Source organism: Copadichromis virginalis, linkage group LG12, assembly GCF_057382275.1.
Source record: "Copadichromis virginalis isolate Kocher_CV1m ecotype Utaka linkage group LG12, C_Virginalis_male_GT1.1, whole genome shotgun sequence".
NCBI classification, from domain to species: Eukaryota; Metazoa; Chordata; class Actinopteri; order Cichliformes; family Cichlidae; genus Copadichromis; species Copadichromis virginalis.
Window position 1 is genome coordinate 2,610,157 of NC_140629.1, and position 12,485 is coordinate 2,622,641.

The following is a 12,485-nucleotide window of genomic DNA, read 5'->3' on the forward strand; positions in this document are numbered from 1 at the left end:
TAGAGTCACAAATTAGAGTTACTAAGGCTGACTGTAATCGGATCCACAGTTTATGAAGTGAATGCATTGTGTCACATCAGTAAGACTTGAAACTAGCAATGGGACATAAATTCTTCATAAACTGTTGAATTAGGTTATATATCACTTTACAGAAAGAACTTTTTTCCATGTAAATTTTACACAGATGTCATTTTGAATCTCTGCTGGCCTTAAGATATGAGGAAAGTTAAAGTTACTCCAGCTGTGGCGTCAACTTTCAGACGTCAGGCGTCAATTACCTTTTATCTTTTTTTTTTAAGACACTGTTTGAGAGAAATATTCATCATGTGTTTATTTCGATAGCAGAAACTTTTTTTTTTTTTTTGTAATTACTGGTTGATTCTAAACAACAGGGCAGCTTCCGTATACTCTGTATAATGTGTTTAAATATGATTGAGCTTCTTTTAGTAGTAGAAAGGGATGTCATTCATGCAGAAGTCAGGTTGCAGGCTCTCAAAGGTGCAGTCAGATGTGTCCATGGCACAGCGACCGCAGTGGCAACTCAAAGCCACAGGGTAGGTGACGATCGGGTCTACACCAGGTGGGCAGGCGGGAAGCTCAAATGTTTTATAGTACAGGTCCCGGTATGTGCACACATGCTGGTACACATTGCTGAATGGTATCTTGATGACAGGGTCCTAAAGGGAGGGGAAATGAAAACAGTGTCCTTACAAAAATGTTGTTATAACACTACAGAAGCAACTGTTTTTAAACAAGAAATTCACCTAAAATGTTAAATGAAGTTTCAAAGTCCTGGTTTTAGGCATAAAGTCTTACTGTTAAACTGTTGTGCATCACAGTGAGGGAAAGTTGATGCTTTCAATGAACCATGTGCCAACACAGTGCAGGGGAGCTACCTAAACGCTACTCCCACAGAGGTTGATTATCTTGTTAATAGTGTTACATCTTCAGTGCGTTCAAGTCTGCATACTGTGCTCCTCAAATTTAGAGCTAATGGACTCCCTGGTATAACTCACAAATGTACACCATAAAGTCATCAAATATACTTTTGGTTCTGAGGGATTTTTAAAAGTAGAAAGGGAGGCAGAGCCTTCAGCTTTCGGGGCCCTCTTCTGTGCAACCAGAGTCAGACACACTCTACTGTTAAGGCTTAAACCTTTTGGGGTTTTTTTTCATAAAACATATAGTTGGGCTGGATCAGGTGACTGAATCCTCCCTTAGTTACACTACAATAGGTCTAGCCTGCCGGAGGCTTCCCATGATGTGGTTTTATTGGATTTATTTTCTTATGCTCCACTCTGCTTTTAATCATTATTTATTATTAATCTTTGGCTCTTTTCCACAGTGTGTCTTTTTTCCCGTCTTCCTCCCCTCACCCAAAATGATATGTTCTTGTTTCACTTGAACAATACCACCTATGTTTGCACTTATGTAAGAACAAGTATCACTGCTATGGAGTTTTCATGTTTTGCATGCAGACTCAGGGCTGCTAGTCTCCTCTTGGCATTTTCTTATTTAAACATTGGTGACTTAGAACCTCAAAGTTTAGCAGCACTCTTTAGCAGCACTCTTTTTCCTTTTTCCATCAAACATTTCTTTCAGCCATCTGTTTTTATCAGTTTATATGTGGCTGTAATTAATCTACGGCAGACCCGACCATGTTTCCATGCTTTTCAGCATGCACTTTATTCACGCTTGTCGTTCACACACTGGCTGCAGCTTTCCAGCTTGCAGCCACAAACTCCAACATGAACAAACAGTCAGGACTGAATTCAGACTTTAAGCCAGCGAGGTGTGATTGTCGTCCACATGCGTCCGCCTACCTTGCAGCCGCACCGCAGACCACACCCCACCACAGTGGCTAATATTTATTCAATAACCACAAAGTACAAAAGATAAGATTAGATATTTTATTTTTCAAAGATACATGATTATACATAGAATAAAGAAAGGTTCTATAAAAATTACACATGGTGTAGAAAAACATTATAACATACAAATGAATGTTTTATGAAAATCTGACATGTTTATTCAAAGCATAAGAATAAAAGTTTTATACAGGGAGTGCAGAATTATTAGGCAAGTTGTATTTTTGAGGAATAATTTTATTATTGAACAACAACCATGTTCTCAATGAACCCAAAAAACTCATTAATATCAAAGCTGAATGTTTTTGGAAGTAGTTTTTAGTTTGTTTTTAGTTTTAGCTATTTTAGGGGGATATCTGTGTGTGCAGGTGACTATAACTGTGCATAATTATTAGGCAACTTAACAAAAAACAAATATATACCCATTTCAATTATTTATTTTTACCAGTGACACCAATATAACATCTCCACATTCACAAATATACATTTCTGACATTCAAAAACAAAACAAAAACAAATCAGCGACCAATATAGCCACCTTTCTTTGCAAGGACACTCAAAAGCCTGCCATCCATGGATTCTGTCAGTGTTTGGATCTGTTCACCATCAACATTGCGTGCAGCAGCAACCACAGCCTCCCAGACACTGTTCAGAGAGGTGTACTGTTTTCCCTCCTTGTAAATCTCACATTTGATGATGGACCACAGGTTCTCAATGGGGTTCAGATCAGGTGAACAAGGAGGCCATGTCATTAGTTTTTCTTCTTTTATACCCTTTCAAATTCAAATTTTATTTGTCACGTACACAGTCATACACAGTACGATATGTAGTGAAATGCTTGGACAACTGCTCGTGACCTAAAGAAAACAAAAAAGGAAAAGGCTATGAATAAGACAGGAAATAAATATGAAAAATTAAAAAGGGTAAATTTAACTAGGAAGGAATAAAATATAAATTAAGGTTAAAAATGAAATAACTGTACAACACAAATTAGAATGAAGGGTAAATTTAACTGGGAAAGAATAAGATAAAAAAAAATATATATATATATATATATATATATATATATATATATATATCTTGCCAGCCACGCTGTGGAGTACTTGGACGCGTGTGATGGAGCATTGTCCTGCATGAAAATCATGTTTTTCTTGAAGGATGCAGACTTCTTCCTGTACCACTGCTTGAAGAAGGTGTCTTCCAGAAACTGGCAGTAGGACTGGGAGTTGAGCTTGACTCCATCCTCAACCCGAAAAAGCCCCACAAGCTCATCTTTGATGATACCAGCCCAAACCAGTACTCCACCTCCACCTTGCTGGCGTCTGAGTCGGACTGGAGCTCTCTGCCCTTTACCAATCCAGCCACGGGCCCATCCATCTGGCCCATCAAGACTCACTCTCATTTCATCAGTCCATAAAACCTTAGAAAAACCAGTCTTGAGATATTTCTTGGCCCAGTCTTGACGTTTCAGCTTGTGTGTCTTGTTCAGTGGTGGTCGTCTTTCAGCCTTTCTTACCTTGGCCATGTCTCTGAGTATTGCACACCTTGTGCTTTTGGGCACTCCAGTGATGTTGCAGCTCTGAAATATGGCCAAACTGGTGGCAAGTGGCATCTTGGCAGCTGCACACTTGACTTTTCTCAGTTCATGGGCAGTTATTTTGCACCTTGGTTTTTCCACACGCTTCTTGCGACCCTGTTGACTATTTTGAATGAAACGCTTGATTGTTCGATGATCACGCTTCAGAAGCTTTGCAATTTTGAGACTGCAAGATATCTCACTATTTTTGACTTTTCTGCACCTGTCAAGTCCTCCTTTTGACCCATTTTGCCAAAGGAAAGGACGTTGCCTAATAATTATGCACACCTGATATAGGGTGTTGATGTCATTAGACCACACCCCTTCTCATTACAGAGATGCACATCACCTAATATGCTTAATTGGTAGTAGGCTTTCGAGCCTATACAGCTTGGAGTAAGACAACATGCATGAAGAGGATGATGTGGACAAAATACTCATTTGCCTAATAATTCTGCACTCCCTGTAAAAATCATGTTCTTTGATGATCATGTCAATAAAATCATGTTTCACATTTTAAAACATACGGTACTTAGAAAAGTGTTCACAAAAATGGTTTTAGAGAACTCACACACATTTTTACTTTTTCCACAGTGCCTGTATGCCTCTTCCAAAACTTTGGGCTTTTCACCCTCACACACAATAATAATATTAAAATAATATTTGTACATAAAAATAAAAATGTTCAAATCTAAATTCTGATTCTAATGAATGAGAATACTTTATCAAATCCTAAGGAAATTATAAGGTTACAGTTGCTCCAAGACAATGAGAACAGTAACAGACTGCATATGTTGTTTTTTAATTTAGTACAAAGTTTACAAAATATAAGAAATAGATGTAATATGTACAAATAGCTCAATTATAAATATCCAGTTTTATGATTATAAGTTTCTGCTGCGCTATATACATATGGACAGTATTTTTTTTTTAAATATCCATGGAGGAGAGAAAAAGAGAACTTATCTCAGACTGAGCTTCTAGTAGGAGATCAGTATGAGAACAGAAAACAAAAAAACCATGTGGTGGGTATGGGGTAAGAGTTTCCCGGTGTAGACAGCAGCATCCAGTCCTGCAGCATCTCTGCGCTGGAGGCAAGTATCTGAGGTGTTTGGAGGGAGGAGGGGGATGAGGGTATGTCTGTGTCTGTATACGTGTGTGTGTGCGCATGTGTATCCTGTGTTCAGCTGAGAGAGTGTCCCTTCACCCGGTTGGGCAGAAGTAAACAGTCCTACAGCCAACCTTTTAGGCTCTCTGCGCCTTGAAGGGTGTAGCGCAGAGAGCCATAACACAGTCTCGTTATAAGGGAGAAGAATTTGTTGTTTTCAGCCACCCTCGGCCTTGAGGTCCTTCTAGCAGTAACTTGGGTAGTTAGATGAGAGAAATGGTGGTTGTTTGGGTTTAGTGCGATCGAGCTGCATCCAATTTTAGAGCAGATCTAAATGTCCGTCAATGATCTGTGTTCAATAAGAACAGTCTGGGTACTCAGAGCCCATCTTTAGGTTTTATAGAACATGACTGAGAGACTCTCTGAGGGTTAAAGTTAGACAAAACTAGACAAGGACATAAGAAACCAAGCAGGAAAGATAAGATGAGGCAACCGCCTCCGTTAGAGCCAAAGAGAAGAAGTCAGTGAACGTGTGAGTTCTGGGTGGTTATAGCTTTTTGGGAAGAAACTATTTTTGAGTCTGTCAGTCTTTGTGCCGATGCACCTGTAGCACTTTCTTGAGGGAAGCAGGTTGAACAGGTCAAAACCAGGGTGGGAGCTGTCCTTGATGTTTGTTGCTCTGTTGAGGCAGCAGAAGGAATAGATGTCCATCAGGGAGGGGAAAGGGCCACAGGTCATCATATGTGTTGCCTTGACTACTCCTCTATCCACCTTAGTGCAACTGTCATAACATGCTGTGATGCAGTATGTCAGCTGGCTCTCAATAGACGAGCAGTAGAAGGTCAGCAGCAGGTTGGAGTCCAGTTTGTGCTTCCTGAGGACCCCTACAATCAATTCTTTGGTCTTTGTCACATTGAGCTGCAAAGGATTCTGCTTGCACCATGTGACAAAGGACTTACTCACAGCCTCACTCTCATCACCCATGTATCCAACCACCACAGAGTCATCAGAAAACTTCTGAAGATGGCAGGTCTCTGTGCAGTGGATGAAGTCTGTGGTGTAGAGGGTAGAGAGCTGGTCCAGATGGGCGTAGACATGATTGAGCAGGTACATGATGGCGTCCTCAGCTCCGAGGCGGGGCTGGTGGGGGAACTGAAGGGGATCCTGTTGTGGCATGACAATAGGCTGGAGCTGGATGAATTTTTCCAGTGTCTTCATGACGTGTAAGTCACAGGCCTGTAATTCTGGGGGCCACTGGGACATGGCGTACCAGTCGGGGGACGAAGGAGGAACTGTATGCATCCTTAACATTAGCATACAGTAGGTCTACAATTCTCTCCCTGTGTGAAAGTTAGCAGTATAGTCAAAGCTGACATGGTTGAAGTCACCCATACATAGCAATGAAGGCACTCGGGTGCTGAGTCTATAACCAGGCTATGGCAGAGTGGATAGAATAGAATAATCCTTTAATTGTCCCACAAGGGGAAATTTGGTGGATAATGTCACAAGCAGCCTCGCCTGTCTAAAGTGTTATGTCCCATGCAGTCCTTGCTATAACTTGTGTCCGTCGTTGGAGCTAACTCTGATAGCTTAGTCAGCTAGCCGCTAACTGGCTTTCTGGGCAGAGATACAATGGCTTGTCCGAGCTGCACTAACCCACCTCTCTTGGATGGACATGGGATGGGTCACAAGTGAGCCCTCAAATATATCTCTGGGTAACATTACTACATTTACTATAATAGCCACACAGGTTTACAGTTGGTTTTGAGCTCGGTCTGCTTTATTTTTTGATCACAGTATGTGAATATACAGTTGTAGTGAGGAAGATATTTTTAATGAGATATTTTTAAGAGTTTGCAGCTCTGTGTGCCACTCTCTCTCTGCTTATACAAGTGCATATATGAGCTCACCCAGCAGTATCTTGCCTTCTCACATCTCTATGCCAGTAATTATTCGAGTAGAATATTTATCTATATAATATTTATTTGATTACACTTTAAATCCAGGTCAGAGAGAGGGTATTGTTTTCTTTTACACATGCACATTTAATAAATTAAAGCGGTACTATCTAAAACAAATCTTTATTACAAATCACTCCGGTTGATAAAAATGTGAATTCTGGCGCCTGGCAGTACCTTGAAGCAGCAGGTACGCCACGTGTTGGAACTGGGGTGAAGTGCACCAAAACTTCAGATTTTGTCACAGTCACATGACCCGTGTGTTTTGAAAGCAATTGTTTTCTATAAGCTTCTGTCTCTTCTGCAGAACATAAAGTTTCTGACTCGTGATTTCCAAAAGGCAGCTTAAATGTAATCCAATAATGAAAACAAGGCAGGCATTAAACACTGAAGAAAGGAATTTATTGTACACAAAACTGTCAGTTTGAAAATAAAACATTTTCAGTTCAAGTCCGGGTTATCTATTCCTGTCAATAAAACACATTAAACAGCTATAAAAAGAAAACTGTTGCTTTTCAAACTCCTTTTCTGATTAACTTTAACCCTGAGCACATCAGCAGAATTACCTACACTTTATAACAGCAAAACAATAACAGGATGAACTGTGCAAAAAAATCTTAATATGCAAACTGAAGGAAAAAAAAAACTAATATTGAAAAGCATTTAAATGTGACTTAGAATATTCAGATAAAAAAACTGACATTTCTATTTGGCTCTAACAGTGTGTGAGATCTAGCTTTGTTGATACTGACATGCCAGTAACAGTAACTGCTAGGGATGGGTATCGTTTAGGTTTTATCCGATACCGGTGCCAAATCGGTACTTTTGAAACGGTGCCGGTGCTCAAACGGTGCTCAAACCGGTGCTTAAAGAATGGAGAACACAAAATTGGTCCAAAAACCTCTCATGTTCAGCTGTTTTTTGTAAAAAGATAACAATGTTAGCCTTTTCTGCAGCTATGGGGCATATATGGTATCACTCTTGGCTGGAAGCAGTGCTTAAACAATGGAAAAAACACAAACTTTGTCCAAAAACCTCTCATGTTTAACTGTTTTCCACTTTTTCTTTGATCATTTTAGCCTTTTTAGCCAGGGTGAAGGGAGCATCTGCCATCAAACAAGAAGACAGCCGCATGTAGCTATGATGATGTTTGCTAGTTTATGGAACGCCAGGACTGCCATAATGAATTAATTAAATACACCATTAAATAATTAATTAAATGTGTCAATAATTAATTAAAATTGGAATTAATTAATTAAATAAATAGTTATGATATATGTAATTAATTAATTATTGACACATTTAATTAATTATTTATGTATTTCACATTTTAATTAATTATTGACACATTTCATTAATTATTGACACATTTAATTAATTATTGAATGATATATTTATTTATTTCATTTTGGCAGTCCTGGCGCCTGGCTCTCATCATGAAATAATTTTATCTGTCAGCCTCACCCATCAAACTCAGGGGGCGGGGTTAACGCTGATCGAGTCAAAACCATTGCTTTGGCCTGGTGGCCATTGTTTCTAGCACACAACCGGCATGTGGAAGCTAACAGAACTGAGCTTTGAAAAACCCTGTTTGTGTGTCACCAAATACCGTTTTAATATTTTTTTTAGCCGAGAATGTAGTGGTTTAATCTTCATGTGTCTGGTCGGTTTGTCAAGATACAGCCTCTTTGCAAAAGTGCTTCGATGATGTCGGAGATGTCTGCCCAGTCTCACGGCAAAGCGTGGGATAGACCCGCTCGCCTCGCAAGCAATCCCACCGACAAAGCGCAGGCCCCGGTACACAGCTGTAGTAACCCCCGCTGACTTCTTTTACTGAGGTTATATTTATCGGTGGTTTTTTTCCTGAAGTTCTTATGTGTCCTACGTGTTTCAGTCGCCAATTCTGAATTATAACTAACATTAAAAACATGTTTAAGGAGGAGAGAGAGCAAATAAATCTGTTTAACATCTGATCTTTGGGTTTTTGTTCAGTAATCAGCGTGACCTGTGTATAAACGCATAAAAGAGATAACGTTGGTGTTTCCGTCATGTAGTAACTGCTGCCTTTAACTGTACAAAGGTTGTTCGACACTATGAAACACATACAGACTTCATGATGTTCGGCTAATATTTTTATTGTGAATATTAATCATGAGGGTAAACGGCCCTGTACACCACGGAGCGAGGTCAGCATATCCACGATATCCTCAGCTCCATGAGTTAACACAAAGTTTCCCAGCTGACTATCTAACTGCCAACTATTCCAGAGACGTGAAAATATACAGCATCAAGAAAAGTGTAAGAGACTCAGCAGCAGATTAGAATAACAGTTATACATTTAATAAATCACCAAATGAATCCAAGAAACGAGCAAACCTGTTCCGACAATTTGAGTTTGTATTCCCTCAGCTGCAGACTCGCTGCTGTTTAAATGTTTGAAAAGGAAGATTAGATATAAACAAACGTCAAACATAGACTCAGTCTGCCTTCACATTTGATATGAGGCCAGCACGTATAGTGGCTGTGTCCTGTTTTAAGATCATACATGTAAAATTGTCGTCTGACCTCCGTCGATCCAGCCGCTCAGAGTCCGTGGTTACCATGGTTACTGCATAAGCAGCTATAATGTTAACAGCTGGCACTGAGGAAACCTACTGGCAGCATGGGTGTTTATGTTTTTCATTGCAAAAGAACCGTCTGAATGGTTAACTGAAGTTAACTTGGATAAATTATAGTTAAGGAGTATCACAGATAACCCCTATGTGAGCTGTGTGACTGGTCACCACTACACTGAAATCAGCAGGCTATTACTGAAATACACGTGCTATATCATAAACTATGATATAAACAGGGAGGTCCTATTGACATGTTTAGTTTTAAAGGACACCTTCCTGCCTTTAGTCTCATTCATGAGCAGTATTAGTTTTCTTCTAACATCCAGAAGTCTGCACGATGTGTTTCATAGTTTGTAACAAGCCTTTGACAGGTAAACATAACATGACCGAAAAAGCAGAGAGAGAGAGTGTTGACATAAGAAGAGAAAATTCTCTCAATTATGGAGACAGGCAAATGGTTCATTTATGTTTGATGTGTGTTTATTCCTCCCTAAATATCGTCGGTGAAGTTCGCCATGCATGTCAGATTTTCCTGCGCATTTTTATACGTCTGCCAACAGAGGGAGAAAAAAAATCACATTCTAACAGACAGCTGGTGCTTAGAATACAGTTGAATAACTATTAAAAAACAGATGATATTTAGATGATAGTTCAGTCTAACACATGTGCCAGTGAACCATTAAACGTCTGTGAAACTATGTAGTTATGAGAAACTTTAACCTCAGCCAAACCGATTTGCTCAGTTGTAAATAAAACAGCGAAGTAAACGTGACCCGACAGACAGAACCTGAGTGAATGAAGTCCAGCGTTTAACCACTGAGAGCTAAAACTCAGCTGAGGTTTCAAAGCTGTGTGCCGGTGATTGGACATCAGCCGCTGATGAAGCTGTTCGCCTATAAAGTGCTCTGTAAGGAAACAAGCTCCAGCAGCTCTGCGCTCGGGGAAAACACTATATTTACTTATCTTGTGCAGAAAAATGCGCTGACATTGCGTTATATCGAGCACCGGCTGCCCAGTTAAACTGTGACTATCACCAGGTAACGTAGGCGTGTTTCTTGAATTAGCAGCAGGTGTTAAACAGCTGACAGATGAGGAGGAGGATGCATGCAGGTAAACTGAGGGTCTGTTGAGCTGATCGCTGGTTTCGTAAGAAAAATGTCAGCTCGTTCTTTATGTTACAGAAGCACAGAGACACAAGACCAGGCGGAAAGAGACGATCGTTCGGTGAAAATGAGAATCTGCGAATGCAACATGTGGAACACGGAGAGTGGAATATGTAAACAAACCGGTTAACGTAACCCCCTGGGTGCGCTCTGCATGCTAATTGTTAGCAGAGCTAGTGAAATCTCTGAAAACATCTGAGCACTTTTGCAAACATGTTCTATGTTGACAACCTGACCAGACATACGTCGCGACATTCGCGGCTAAAACACTGTTAAAAGTGTAGCTGGTGACAGAAAAACGGGGTATTTTAAAACTACACCACCACCATTGCTGCTTGTGATTTGATCTGCATTCTGGGATACCTGGCTGCCCCAAGTCTACACAAGCAATCGATTATCTAGGATCGACCTGTTTTGACTTACTTTGCACGGCAACCAATCAAATGTTAGAGAAGCTGCATGGGCAGCGTTAACCCCGCCCCCTGAGTTTGATGGGTGAGGCTGACAGATAAAATTATTTCATGATGAGAGCCAGGCGCCAGGACTGCCAAAATGAAATAAATAAATATATCATTAAATAATTAATTAAATGTGTCAATAATTAATTAAAATGTGAAATACATAAATAATTAATTAAATGTGTCAATAATTAATTAATTACATGTGTCATAACAATTTATTTAATTAATTAATTCCAATTTTAATTAATTATTGACAAATTTAATTAATTATTTAATGGTGTATTTAATTATTTCATTATGGCAGTCCTGGCGTTATACTAGTTCACCTTACATGCATTAATGTAATAACGTGGTTAGCCTACTCAACGAAAATTACACACGGACAACATTAAGCTACTCACGCAGAGAAGAACGGCTGCTGCTGCATCATCATCCGTCATCATTTCTGCTACACTGGCAGGGCTAGGGGCCAAGACTCCATTCTTCGGGTTTTTGGGGGATATTGCTCCGGGTCCGATAACAGGCAACCCACCTGCAGTAGATGTGCACGGTGTGAGGTCTCGCAGCAAGCTATCAAATACGGCGCATTTCTCGGCTTTTTAAAAAAACGCTATGCGTCGCCAGGTGTTACCTCCTTTGCACAGTATCACAGTATCAGCTTAAAGCACTTGTTGCAGGCTGCTGAGTTTGCATATTTTGCTGTGAAGTACAGTCAGACTTTTGACCGCTTCGTCTTGGGCATTTTTAATCTGTAGCTCTGCTCTAAAAGAACGTACGTACCTGGCCCCGCCTACCATTCTCGGAAACGTAAAATGATTGGCTAGAATCGAAAAAAAAAAGCACCGAAATAAAGCACCGAAATGTGCGCTGCTTTTCGGTCTGGTTACTACCGTTTATGTCAGACCACCGGACACCGGTACCCATCCCTAGTAACTGCACTTGTGTAGTAGGACTCCTAATGTTTTTGGTTTTGTTTATACTACAAATCAATTGATAGATAACTTAGGGCTGCCATAAAGTGGACCTTACTTTCTCTCACTTCTGGACAATTCAGTGGGCTAAAATTTACAAAGTAAACATAAATTTGATGAGACTTGAAAATATGAATTGTTTACTGGTGGAATGGAACATGAAGTCTGTAGCTCATTTTCCAACAATCTTTTATATAACCAAAGATTTCTGCAGTCAGTCTCTTCCTGCTGGCCTGATGCAGGTTGAAGAAACATCGTCATAGGCTTCACATTTCAACCTGAAAGCTGTGTCCTTGTTTTTTTATATTCTATGATTTATGATGAACAAATATTTAAAACGTCATATTGATCGTATAAAATTGAGGCAGATATATAAATCCCTAACATTTTTCAAAAACATTCTAGTTTACAATGCTGTCTTTGCACTATTTTGCATTAAATTTGGGATTTAAATAATCTGATCATCACATTATGTTTTCAATATTACAAACTTTTTTTTAGACACAAGCAGTGACGTGAATAACGGCGTTAAAAGTACTTTTATCAGTAACTAGTAATCTAATTACTATTCAGTCTTTACAACGCAGTTACCCTTACTAACAAGAAAATGCGGTGCGGACGCGTTACTATTTTTCAACACTCAGACAGTTGAAGCTGTCCTCAGGGCGAAACAATCGCAAAAGTGCTGCTGATTTGCTGAGGAAAAATAGCCACAATAAACCAATCACATGACCAATTTAAGATGCTATAGCAACAACCCAAGAC